Source organism: Hermetia illucens, chromosome 6 (genome assembly GCF_905115235.1).
Source record: "Hermetia illucens chromosome 6, iHerIll2.2.curated.20191125, whole genome shotgun sequence".
Lineage (NCBI taxonomy): Eukaryota > Metazoa > Arthropoda > Insecta > Diptera > Stratiomyidae > Hermetia > Hermetia illucens.
Genome location: NC_051854.1, coordinates 69,666,867 through 69,679,526, shown reverse-complemented (window position 1 = coordinate 69,679,526; position 12,660 = coordinate 69,666,867). Strand labels below are relative to the sequence as shown.

General features: G+C 43.4%; 1 protein-coding gene across 2 annotated transcripts in view; it reads right to left on the bottom strand.

Annotated features, from left to right (window-relative positions):
• LOC119659531 (zwei Ig domain protein zig-8-like) overlaps positions 1-11,941 on the bottom strand; it is a 44,061-nt gene extending 32,120 nt beyond the window's left edge. The window contains exon 1 of one of the 2 annotated variants that reach the window (XM_038067668.1): positions 11,449-11,941. The gene's annotated coding sequence lies outside the window, so the exon portion shown is untranslated. The remainder of the gene's footprint in view (positions 1-11,448) is intronic. The other variant, XM_038067670.1, reaches the window with a different exon arrangement.
• Positions 11,942-12,660: the final 719 nt, after the last annotated feature.

The following is a 12,660-nucleotide window of genomic DNA, read 5'->3' as shown; positions in this document are numbered from 1 at the left end:
GATATCAGATTGGGGGAAAAAACTGGTTTCATATTTTGATGGACGATGTCTTTCGAATCAATTATGTGTGACGGTCATCGCAAGGTTGGATTGTCCACCGGAGAAACACCTCCAGGGGGAGACTTTCGATTCCAGTTATCGACGAAACTTTAAGCCAACCCGTGGGACATCCATCTCTGAGCCCATAATTGTGGGACACTTGCCTTTGACAGATACGAATCGTTTTTTAATGTCTTTTATAAAACATTGGTGGCCAAGGGTAGTATAGGTCCCCGGACGAAATGTGGTTTGGTACCCACGACGGCGAATAAAATCTGGGAAACGTCTGCTGAACCAAAACCAAGAGCTCTACTACCAAACCCTGTCTCCACCTCCACGTGGTGACCGCTGCGAGCTTCTTCTTAACGAAAAGACGCAGACGAGAAGGATGAAGGCGAGTCTCCCGCGACTAAAAACGGGACAAATTGTACTAACTGGTCCTCCTGGTTGGGGATTGGGTAGGGTTAACAACCCTACACGGAAAACAACTTGTTACCTCGGACTGGATGAATAACACAGCGACGAACCCAGCAACGGCAATGCAATAACGATTTGCGCAGTTTCTCATGGAACGTGCGCTCTCTGTATAGGGATGTAGCTGCCAAGCAGCTAGCCAATACCCTGTCCCAATATAGGACTGATGTAACAGTGTTGCAAGAGATGCGTTGGACAGGGACCGGTTTCCTGAAGAGAAGCTCCTACAACATATATAACGCCCACCCAGTAAAACATGTGCTCGGAGTAGCTTTCTTAATAAGCAAAAAATTAAACCAGCTATTATCGGTTTTGAAAATATAGACGAACAGCTATGCACTCTGCACTTGCGAAACGTAAGACTCATCTACGTTGACGACCTACAGAGGAGACTCCACAGTCGGAGAAGGATACCTTCCACGAGGCAGTAGAACGAAACCTCGAAGCCTGTCTCAAATATGATGTCAAAATCATACTTGGGGATTTTAACAGCCAAGTGTGGAGGCAGCAAGTAGCTTACATTAAAATACAGATGGTAACGGCTTGCGGATTATTCTGTTAGTAGTGTCAAAGGAAATGGTGGTGGCAAGCACCTGGTTTACTCGGAAAGCGGCCCACAAACAAACGTGGGCCTTTCCAGACGGGACCACTTTCAACCAAATTGACCACGTGCTGATTGAACGCCACCACCTCTCAGCCTCAATGAATGTCAGGAGATATAGGGGGATAATATAGACTCGAATGGCTACCCCGTTAGCATAGTGTTCCGAGCTCGAATAAAAATACCACCCGGAATCACCTCTGACAATCAGGTAAGACTTAACACTAAAGCCATCTACAACACCCATAAGAGGGAAATGGATCCCACAATACCCGCAGTCCACAAAGATCAAATGATCTTCACAATCACCTAAGAAACGCTATCATAAATACGGCCACAAAAATACTTGGCCTCATCCGCAAAAACAGTCGAAACGGCTAGTTTGCCAATGAATGTAAGCTAGCTACGGAACGGGAAAATGCTGCAAACCGAGTAATGTTGCAATCTCGAAGGACGCGGGCACGTGCGGAGATTTATCACAAACTACATCGAGCGGAAAAGCGACTTCACTGAGAGAACCAACAGGTCTGTGAACTCGAAAAGTACAGGGAGCAACCGCATCAGGCGCGTAAGTACTACCAACAAATCAGCTGGATGAAAGCTCTCACAACTCGATGCACATCCTGCCACGACAAAGAGGCAAATCTAATTTCCGACAGAATGGACATATTGGAGCGATGGTTTGAGTACTTTGATGAACTACTGAACAACCAGAACAACCAGAAGATCAGCGAGTTGGAGGTCCTGCCAACTGAAGACGACGAATAAATACTGCCACCACCAAGTTTAGAAGAAAGAGTCCGTGCAATTCTTTGGCTTAAAAATCATAAATCGGCAGGAGCCGATGGAATTACAGCCGAATTGGTCAAATCTGGAAGCGACCAATTACACCAAGTGGTTCATTAACTGATGCTCAAGGTATGGGACAGCGAGTCAATGCCTGACGATTTGCAACGAGGCATTATCTGTCTCGTACATAAAAAGGGAGATATCATGCAGTGCAGCAATTGTAGAGGTATCACATTGCTGAGTACCATCTATAAGATATTCTACGCTATCTTGCTAGGCCGGATACCAAAGAGGCTTCACTCCATGCAAATCAGAAAGAGATCAGATTTTCTCTGTGCGGTAAGCGATGGAGAAACTGTTGGAATATGGACAGTAGTTGCACCATCTATTTATCGACTTTAAAACCGCCTATGATAGCATGGCCAGGGTAAAACTGTGCACGGCCATGAGAGAATTCGGTAGCCCGACGAAATTAATAAGACTGACTAGGCTGACCCTGACCAATGTGCGAGGCTAAATAAAAGCAGCAGGATCACTCTCAAGACCATTCGACATCAACAACGGTCTACGAAAAGGGGATGCCCTATCATGAGTCCTCTTTAACCTGGCCTTCGTGAAAGTGATCCGTGGTGCTGAAGTAAATGCAAGAGGTACGATGCTCTTTGAGTCCACCCAACTACTGGCCTATGCATGACGATATCGACATCATGGGAACAACGACCCGAGACGTACAAACTGCCTTCATCCAGATCGAGGAGGCGGCAATGGACGCGAAATCTTGCGCTGCACATCAATGAAGGCAAGACAAAGTATATGGTGGCAACGTCAGCACCTAAAACCAACCAATCAATAACATCGAACCGCACTCACTTAATCCGTATGGATGAGGGTGATCCATCCAGGAAAGTCTATAAGGGCAATATCTATGGTAGAAAAAGAAGCCGAGGCAGACCCTGCCTAAGGTGAAGCGATGGCATAGGTCAGGACGCCAGACAGCTTTTAGGGATATCGAATTGGTGACCTTGGCGCAAAACCAGGCTGTCTGGAGTTCCTATTAAGGCAGGCCTAGACCGGATACCGGTTGTTGCGCCGTTTATGATGATAATGAAAAGGAGAAGTCTGCTGTCAATACGGCTGAAAATTTCTTCCGCAAAGTGGAATGTGGCCTAAAAAAACCGAAATTGTTATACAATGTAAAAGTATTTATCAAAGTTTTTAAACGATGAAGGATATACGCAAAGCTCTAGAAAAACAATCCAGACTGTCTCCATTTCAAGAATCCACAATCATTGACTCTTGGTATGTCGCCGACAGCAGTAGATGCCTAGTATTTAGAACTTGGGACATGCTAGTGAAGTGAGGTTGATACAAACTAATCTCAACGATTTCAAGGCCGGACGAGGCTTACATTCAGGGACTATCTATAAAAAGGACGTCAAAGTGGGCATAAGCAGCAAGTCTTATCGAAGGATAAGATGTAGCTAGCAAGGTGGCATTACGGCTGCATAGAACTCAAAACTGTCAGGGAGAAAATAACTGGCACTACCATATAGTTTTATACTCTCCCAAACTCATCCATAGTGCTGTGCTAAGAAATGCTAAGTATGTTGATCTGCATCTTTTTCTCGATATAACGTCAGCGTTCTTCCTTGTGCAGTAATTTAGAGCTTTGAGGCATTCTTTATAAAAGAGTAAAAGAGCCAAAAAGTAGTTTTTTTCAAGAAAACCAATAAGCAATAAGGAGATTCATCATCATACTACTCGATATGTCTTATAAATATGGATAGAAAGTCTAGCAAGGGTCATGTACAATTCACTTTTCCCCTCATAGAGTATGGGGATGATCTGCCGGTGTTTGGCTTCCATCAAGCTCGTTCTCTGGGGTGAGCTTATTACTTGCGCGGCATTAAGGGTGACGCAACCCAGTCTCAGTCTCATCATAGACTGCGTGGACGCCTTATAATTCATTAAGGAATGAATTGGAAACGCTCACATCATTCAACGATCGAAACCATCGACGCGATATTGAAGCTGGCACGTGGTGCGATGCCCCCTAATAAATACCATCGGGACTTTGGAGGTCAAAAATGCAATTCAGATAGCTGGACATGGATGCAAAGCTCATTGACTAGTTACTTAATTATGCTACTCGAAAGCTACCTCTCGGGAAGGACACTTTCGCATGATACGTATCAATGACCTAATCGGTACAACGAAGTGCACGATGATGCATTGGGGATTGCATTGGGGACACAAGCTACAGGTAGAAATTACTTGTGGCTGGAATAGCTTTCATTGCGCTATTATACACAGCCCCGATCTACCTTGAAGCTGAGCGACTACCTGCCTCAATAATGGTGATATCAGGAGCAAACGGGAACTAAAAAACTGGAAGACCTCATCAAAGTTGTCATTGTCACAAATGAGGCCAGCTGTCCGACTAGGACGATTACGACGTCAAGGGATATACCCTGGCGGAACAGGAACCTTGCCAGAATGAGAACAGAGATGCGAAAACCAGACATTGGCTGAGGTTCAAAGATGAACTCACTGCATTTAGCAACACGTTCAAAGAAGCAAAACTTAACACTTTTAGGGAATTTCGTGAAGGAATCCAACAAACGACAGAAGCAGCCAGTCTATTCAAAGCTATAGCCACAGACAGGGCAATACCTTCTGTCTGTTTGAAGAAGATGCGAAATTTGCCGAGAATGTGGAGGAAAGAGTATATCTGCTTCACAGAACTTGTTTCCCCGGGTCCTATCGCATGGCGGAAGTTGATAATATTCTGCCCGACACCCTAACAGTGAGCAAAAGGTCAAGAAAGGAGAACTGGAAACTAGCAAAACAGGTATGCTCGGAAGTGGAGGTAAGATGGGTAGTGACAACCTTAAGCCACTGAAATGACCCGGCATTCTTGTAAGGCAAAATATTAGAGAGTAGGCAAATCGACGTACCGGCAGGCATAAATTCTATTATCCTGAATACTACTCAAAGTTGTCGACAGGATGCTTATGTGGAGTATGGTAGTAGATAAACTCCTGGACTAGCTAACAGATACTGGAATACAAGTCCAGGCTTACGTTGATTACGCTGATTGTTTTGATCTATAGGGGCAAATATGAGGATATACGGTGTGATAGAATCAAAACTGGACTAAGGGTTATTAGTGCCTAGTGCAAGAAAGCGGGCCTGCGTTTCAATCCAGTCACAACCACCACCGTTCACCATTCACTAGGAAGCGTGAGCTTGATCACCTGAAAACCATAATAAATAGAGGTAAAATATTTGAAAATTACACTAGACCAAAAATTACTCTAGAAGACGTATGTCGGAAATACTTGCCGAAAAACTACGAGGGTTCTAATGACTTACAGGTTCATAGCAGGAAAAAAGTAAGGTTGAATCCCGGAGATCCTACTTTCGATATATACTACAATAGTAAGGCCGATGGTTACCTATGGTAATCTGTACAGAGAGAACTGAACTCATCACAAGAGCCAGGGAGTTACACAAGTGAGGCACTGAGAACATGCCCAACGGCGTTCGTGGAGGTCCTTTGGGAATTAACTCTTGTCCATCTGCACATACAGGTGCAGAATGACGAACTTCAGTGAAGCGGAGAATTGTATAAATTGAAGGAAGATTGGTGTTCTTTCCAGGCAGTGATATACGGCTTAAACCAGCAACAGGTTACTTGGTACCCTGACGAGTGTCTCACAGCAAAAGGACCGGGCGCCGGGGTCATCGGCCAAAGGAAAATATACTTGGAGTAAATGGGTAAACACTTGAGTATATTCCAGACGGAAATAAATACCATCGACATTCTAACCAGGTGAGCTTTGAACTGATATGGGAAAGCTTTGAAAGACTGAATACACTCGGATCGCACAATAAGGTTTGGATACTCTGGGCTTCACACCATGTTGGATTGGAAGGCAATGAGGCAGCATGTAAACTGGCCAGGAAAGAAGCAGGGACACGTCTACATGGACCTCAATCGCTCTGTGGAATTGGAAACGGGATCGTGGCCATAACATTGGCAAATGAAGAAGAACGGCGGAGGAAATTACACTGGGCGCGCCTACCAGGAATGGAGCAGTCCAGAGTGCTTATGGGGGAAACGAACCCAAGCGCACAAATTATTATTCGAAACTCAGCTAGAAGAACCTGCGGATCATAGTGGAAATACTCACTGGTTACAGGGAATTAAACTATCACCTGGAAAAACTAGGTATATCTACGAACGTTGCCGAGACCTCTATACACGTTCTGGGACAGTGTCCGGTATTTGTGCCTTGCAGGTCGAGGCACCTGGGAAAATACCAGATGCCTAATTGAAATATTTGCAAGTAGAGAATAGATTAAAATTCCTAACGGTTATAGGCTAACGTATTATAGTTCAAAAGTACACTATAACCAGTAAAAGGGAGCGCAATAGTTATTCAATAATAATAAATATTCTGGTCGTAGCCGGTCCCAAGTCCAGAAGTGAAAGGAGGAAGGATGAATAGCTTCAGACTGAAGGGTAGTACGCCACCACAGAGTCTCATGGGTTGGGTGAAGATATGCAGGAACCTTGCAGTCTTGCAGTTTTATCACTGAGGAAACTATCACCACACCTGGCAGTTGGGCATAAAATGCAAATCCATCTAATGACAAAAGGAGAGACTTAAGGTCCGGTACGCATAACCAGCCGGAGTCGTCTGACTAAGTGACTGGGTCGGGCTCCCGTAATATACAGCACAGCGTCGAAACCGTTAGAGGTGGGGTGGTTCGACGACTAAGCGCCACGACGACCAGGAGCGTTGCTCAGCCTACTGCAGTTGCTTCGCCACAATCTGTGGAGACCACTTCCGCAGGTTCGCATAGACAGCGAATGAAAAGGACTGAGAAATGAATCTCTTCATCATCCGCTCCGAAGAGTGTATGTAGAATTCCCGGAAATAGAACTTTTGAATTGACCAGGTACTCCCAGGTTCTATGCCTCTCCAGCAACTTCGAGAATTCTATCTCAAATCAATGATTAAATTGTATCTTGATGCTGATATATCGCTGCTGCAGTTACAATCACTTATGTTTTATAGTACAGTCACAGCTGTCATTGAGCGTGATTGCATGGTCAGAAGATTCGCTTTTGTGTTATTGATTTGAATGACCGAAGAGATCGACCATGGAAACTTCGTCTGAAACGTCGGCGAGACTCACTAAGGCAGGATATTGCTAGGCTGATTCAAATCAGCTCTGTCAATGTGCAGAGGGTTTACCGGAACTATGCCATCCCCAGTGAGACACCCGTAGTTGAAATTCTGGACAGACTAAAGCAGAAACTTTCTGTCATGCGACGCTAAGGCGAAAGTCATTCCGGACGTGTCCAGAATACAACTTACGCGAGAAACCAGCGGAGTTTTTTAAGATCACTCAAGAGATAGTCCAGACCATACAGCTTTCGGTGGCGGAAGCGAAAGAATATTGGGATGGATTTTGGGAGTTACCCGCCTAGCATGCTGAGTGGATCTCCCGCCACCACTACACCTACCATCAATTTTGCGGATGTTGCCGAAGAGAAGGTTCGACAAGCCATAAACAGCTCGAAGAACTGGAGGGACCCTGGTCTGGATCGGGTGGTCGGTTGGCGGCGGGAGGAATCTCCACCCTTCCTCACTGCGGGGATTACCCACTTTATCCCCAAAAGGACATGGTACAGGACACCACAGACACAAGACCTACCAACCCTCTACAAATTCATAATATCCATTATCATTCAAGGAGCAGAAGGGCTGTCGAGTAGGTTCAAGGGGTTGCAAAGAGAAACCCATTATCGACTCGGTATTTGTGGGACAAGCAACTAGAGGCTAAAGAAATTTTACTTGCTATATCCATTATGCCAAGGCTTTCGATAGCGTCCCGCATACCTGGCTAATCGATGTCCTACATTTGTATCACATTGATCCGAAACTAATAAACTTTTTGGCAACAATCATGGAAGGCACCACCTTATCAGTGCCTCCATCTAAGAGTGCCAATAACTCATAGCCTCCATATACGGAGGGCATCTTCCAGGGGGATTCGTTGAGTCCCCTTTGGTTTTGCATGCCACTAAACCCCCTTTCATGGCTGCTGAATGATGCTAGACGGAATAGTTTTGCAACACAGTATTACCTAGGTGCTAAGTGCGAGCTGATACGCTTGATGTTCTTAGATGACATCAAGTTATATTCTGGTACTGACGACCACCTTAGAAGACTGTTATGAATAATAGACATGTTCAGCGGTGATATTCGGATGAATATGGGATTAGTCAAGTGTCAAATCCAAGCCAACCGCAATGGTCATCACGAGCCGCATGTCGGACTGAGCATTGGTGACCTCCACATCAAGCCTGAGCGAGACAGACTTCTACATGTACCTAGAAATTATACAAGGAACCCATGCTCGAGTTGGTGATCAGAAGGATGCTCTGCTGTCCGAATTCCTCCGAAGTGTGAAGCTGGTACTGAAATCGCATCTCTCGGGGAAGAATAAGATAAGCGCATTGAATGTATTCGCTATCCCTTCACTGGCTTATGCATTCGGAATATTGCTGTGGACGAAAACCGATCTGGAAAATGTTCAGCAGTGGATACCGACTACTATGTCCAAATTTTGAATGCATCATCCAAACATGGAGCGGATGAACCTTCCTCGTGACACCGTAGGAAGGGGCGTGATTGACGTGGAGCCACAACATCATCGCCAAGTCGACTCGCTACGCGCTTATTTTTACAGCAAAGAGCAGGTGAGTCCCTTTCACCAATTGAAGTCGAAGGCAACGCAAGGTAACGACGTGAATTGTCTTCGGCAGCTATTTGTCGATTTGCATTTGTGGAAGAGTTGGCTGCGTACTGAGGAGCTCTTTGCTGAGACGGAGGGATTCATGGGTGGCATTGAGAAAAGCGTGGTCGCCACCCGAGTTTATAAGAAGCTCATCACCAAAGAGCAGGTGGAGAACGATCGTTGTGGTTCGGAGTTAGAGAAGTTGGACCATCTCATTTCCGGTTGTACTGTTATGACACCGTTGCAATCAAAACCTTGCATACAAGCATGGGCTGATCACGGGAACATGTCCGGTTTGCCGATATGAGCCGCGAGCAGTACTCAATAGTTCTGCTTATAGCATATTTTGGGACCGAAAAGTTTTAACTGATCGCCATATTTCGCACAACAAGCCTGACGTGTTGTTAGTAAGCAATACGGGTCTCTCATGTTCTATCCCCCATAATAGCAACATCGAACGGAAATACGTGGAGAAAAAAATCAACTATGGGCACTGGCTCGGGAAATCAGAGAAGTTTGGCATCTCGAGCGGGTGGTTGTAGTTCCCATAATATTGGTACAGGTATTGTACCTAAATCCCTTACTGTTTCCATTGATGTCGTGGGGCCCTCACATAGTCTGGTTCAAACCATGCAGAAATGTATCATTCTGCATACGTACTCCATGTTGCGGGCAGTTTTCAACGGATTCTCCCATAGACCTACCATCGCCAACGTCCCTTTAGTCTTTAAGTAGGTAGGATCGTTCGAGCCTAAATGCTTGGCACTTAGTGTCAGTTTTAGGTAAAATCCGGCATCTGCCGAGATTGTGACAACTCGGAAAATAAATATTCTTTTTGGGGGGGATGTATTTTGAAGCCTAGATTTCGTGTGGATGCACCATTGTCATTTTTTCGGAATTTTCTGTTGGATAGGTTCAGAGAACGAAACCTATTACACTTTTTGGGGCATAAATTTTGATCTCTCTCTTCCGTAAGTTACACAATGTCACAAATAAGATCAATTTAGAAAAGTACTGATCGAGCCCGACATGACTATGCGTAGAAGGGCGGATACTATGTAGCTATGAACTAGTTTGAATTTTGGCTCAAGATTTGAGACCACAAGAAACACGGAATTTTTAATGTGAAAGTCTTCAATTGACTAAATAGCCCAAATAAAATGAATTTCACTGGAATAGAACTTTTATATACTTTGTCTAATTCCTTTTGACTACGGACCCTAGGCGTCTGTCACCATTTTTTGACCATTCTAGAAAAATTTCAAATCCACTTTAAGAGAAACTGAAAAGGAAGGTTAATCACTGCAATCAGAGTACACAGACCACGAAAAGTTAAATATAAATACAGAATAATCTGCGATGAGATTACATAGACCACGACAGGTTAAATAAAAATACAGAATAATGTTGCGTTTTTAAACAAAATTTACTACAAAAATGCTCCCCATAAGAAGACTGTAGTTGGTCCCGAAATGTGATATTTGTGATATTAAATAAATTTGAACCGAAAGCGGAAAATTCTTCTTCATTTTCATTCAAACACGACCACATTTTAAATATAATTGACCGCTATACCCACTGCATTAATCCAACCGTAAACAGAGGAAGATTTTATCAAAAGCATGCACTTATAAAAAATTACGCAATTTATCTAATTGGAAAACTATGCAACCAAACAGAATTCAAAGCAGAATTCTTGTAAATCAAAGAGCCAGGCAGGTCTTCCATTGGATTTTTTCCACCAGGATAATAACACTGAAGAGTTTTATGCTCTACTATTTTTGCTGAATCATTTCCCCACAATGGAGATATAATCCCCGCTATCATTGATAATGCACTCTGAGTGCAGCAATGCATCAGGCCGTTATGAATAGTGGCCGAGGAGGGAAACTAGGACAGATACATATCATTAAAAGCGTAGCTGGAGTATACCTACGATATATTATCTTATTTTTAATGGTTAAGTGATTATTAACGTTAATTAAAATAAATTTGAAAAACTGGATATTTTCCTCCGCTGTGGGAGTAATCAACATGGCGAAATTATTTCTGTTAATCAAGAAGGCGTTGCGTAAATTTTGTAGAGAGTTTGCAACAACTTTTTTGGGCTTTGGGAAATGAAGCTGGGAATCTATAGCTAGGAAAGTTGGATCTGTTGACAGAACGTTTGCTTTATTGCGACATATTTCTATCAATTTGTTCCGAAGCAGGTTGCTTGCAGAAATTACCTCTCAGGACAATTGAAATAATAAAGAAAATATCGAAAAAGTTTATAGTCATCAACAAACATGGAATAGAGGAGAGAACAGAAATAAATATCGACTACAGCCAACCTATCCCCGAAAGCAAATCAATGTGTCTCAACTTTATGTGAGTCTTTGGCAAAATGAAGAAAGTTTTCACATAAAACCTCTTTATTAAGATGTTGCCGCTGAAAAAAATCCTGTTCGTGTAAGCCCATTTTTCATTATTTGTTTATTCTTTTCAGGATCTGCAAGGAGCCTAATACCATTGTGCATGGGGTATGGTTGGCGGTTATTTTTGGGTCACTTAGTGATTATCCAGATTCATAGAAAATTATTATGACAATTGGAAAAAATATATCTAGTCAGTAAAATGTTTGAAGGATCTCTAACGTTTATCATATCTGAATCGCAATGTGGTTTAAACAAAAAGTCAATGAAGGAACACAGCAAAAAACTAAAATGATTAATCAGAAAACATCTAACATTCTTTGCTTAACTGCCAGTATCCGCGAACATCTCAACAATTTCACTGACGTTGAGAGCTCAAGCTGCATAATCCTAAGTACATCGTCCTTTTCTGAAAACCATCACATCAGTCCATAACCAACCACGTCATAACAATAACACTTCCCAACTCCCACCCCAACTAACACTCAGTTTTCAACACTTTTATTGAAATATTGTCTCACTATTAATCAGAGCAACAATAACCGCATCAACCACCTGATCGGGATTACTTCGAAAAATGCATTAACTCAATATTCGTTGCGAATCTTTAACCACAATTCAACCGTTTCCTACACCGGTGAAATTCAAACTAAAGCACAGATTGCCACTTACAAATCGTCCTTGTGCAGCTTCTGGGTTAGAACCTTACTACCAGCGAATTACAGCGGCTCGCATACACATGGAGGTTACAACAGCACTATTCCAGGCGTAGCCGCCATTGTCGTGTGTTTCTTAGTCCTGTCAGGTTCCCGGCAACCGTCACAGCTTGTTTCATAAGGAAGACAGGAAGAAAATCATCATTATTCAGGACAGCTAATATACAGGGAGGAGGTGTGGGAAATGCGCAGGGAATATGAATATCTTCAATAGCCAATGCGAGCATATTAGTGTGGCATTTGCACTGGTATTTTTCTTCTGTGTGTTGCAAAACTTGATAGGATGACAGATTCGACGGGAGATCCTTTTGAAATTGAAATTTTTCCCAAGGTGTGAGGTATAATTTATTAATGGATATAATACAATTTTGCCAAATTATGGCCTGTAAGACTGAGATTGAATACGATTCTATTCAAACAAGACTATCTGTCAGCAAGGGAGGGTCTTCCTGACAATCCTAAAAAGATTTCAGTAGAGAAACACTTTTTTTAAGTCTGAAAAATCGGCAAATAATGTAATATTATTGACGTAGTTATGTACAGTTCGAATGTAGTAAACGTGCAATCGAATATTGACAATCATCCTGTCAGCCGTCGTCAGCCATCCTTAACGGGTTGGTTAAGATACTGGAAGTGGCGTCCCCAAGGTGCCCGAGCAAATAGTTCCCCGGAACCGTCGAAAACTCGTCAATAGGGTGATGTGAGCCTAGCTCTGCTGAGGTGGTTGTTGTGGCGTGTATCAGGAGCCAGCCCCTTCAGGACCCCGGTCGGGTAATGTGCATTGAACCGGTATTAGTAGACCGCGTTGCTC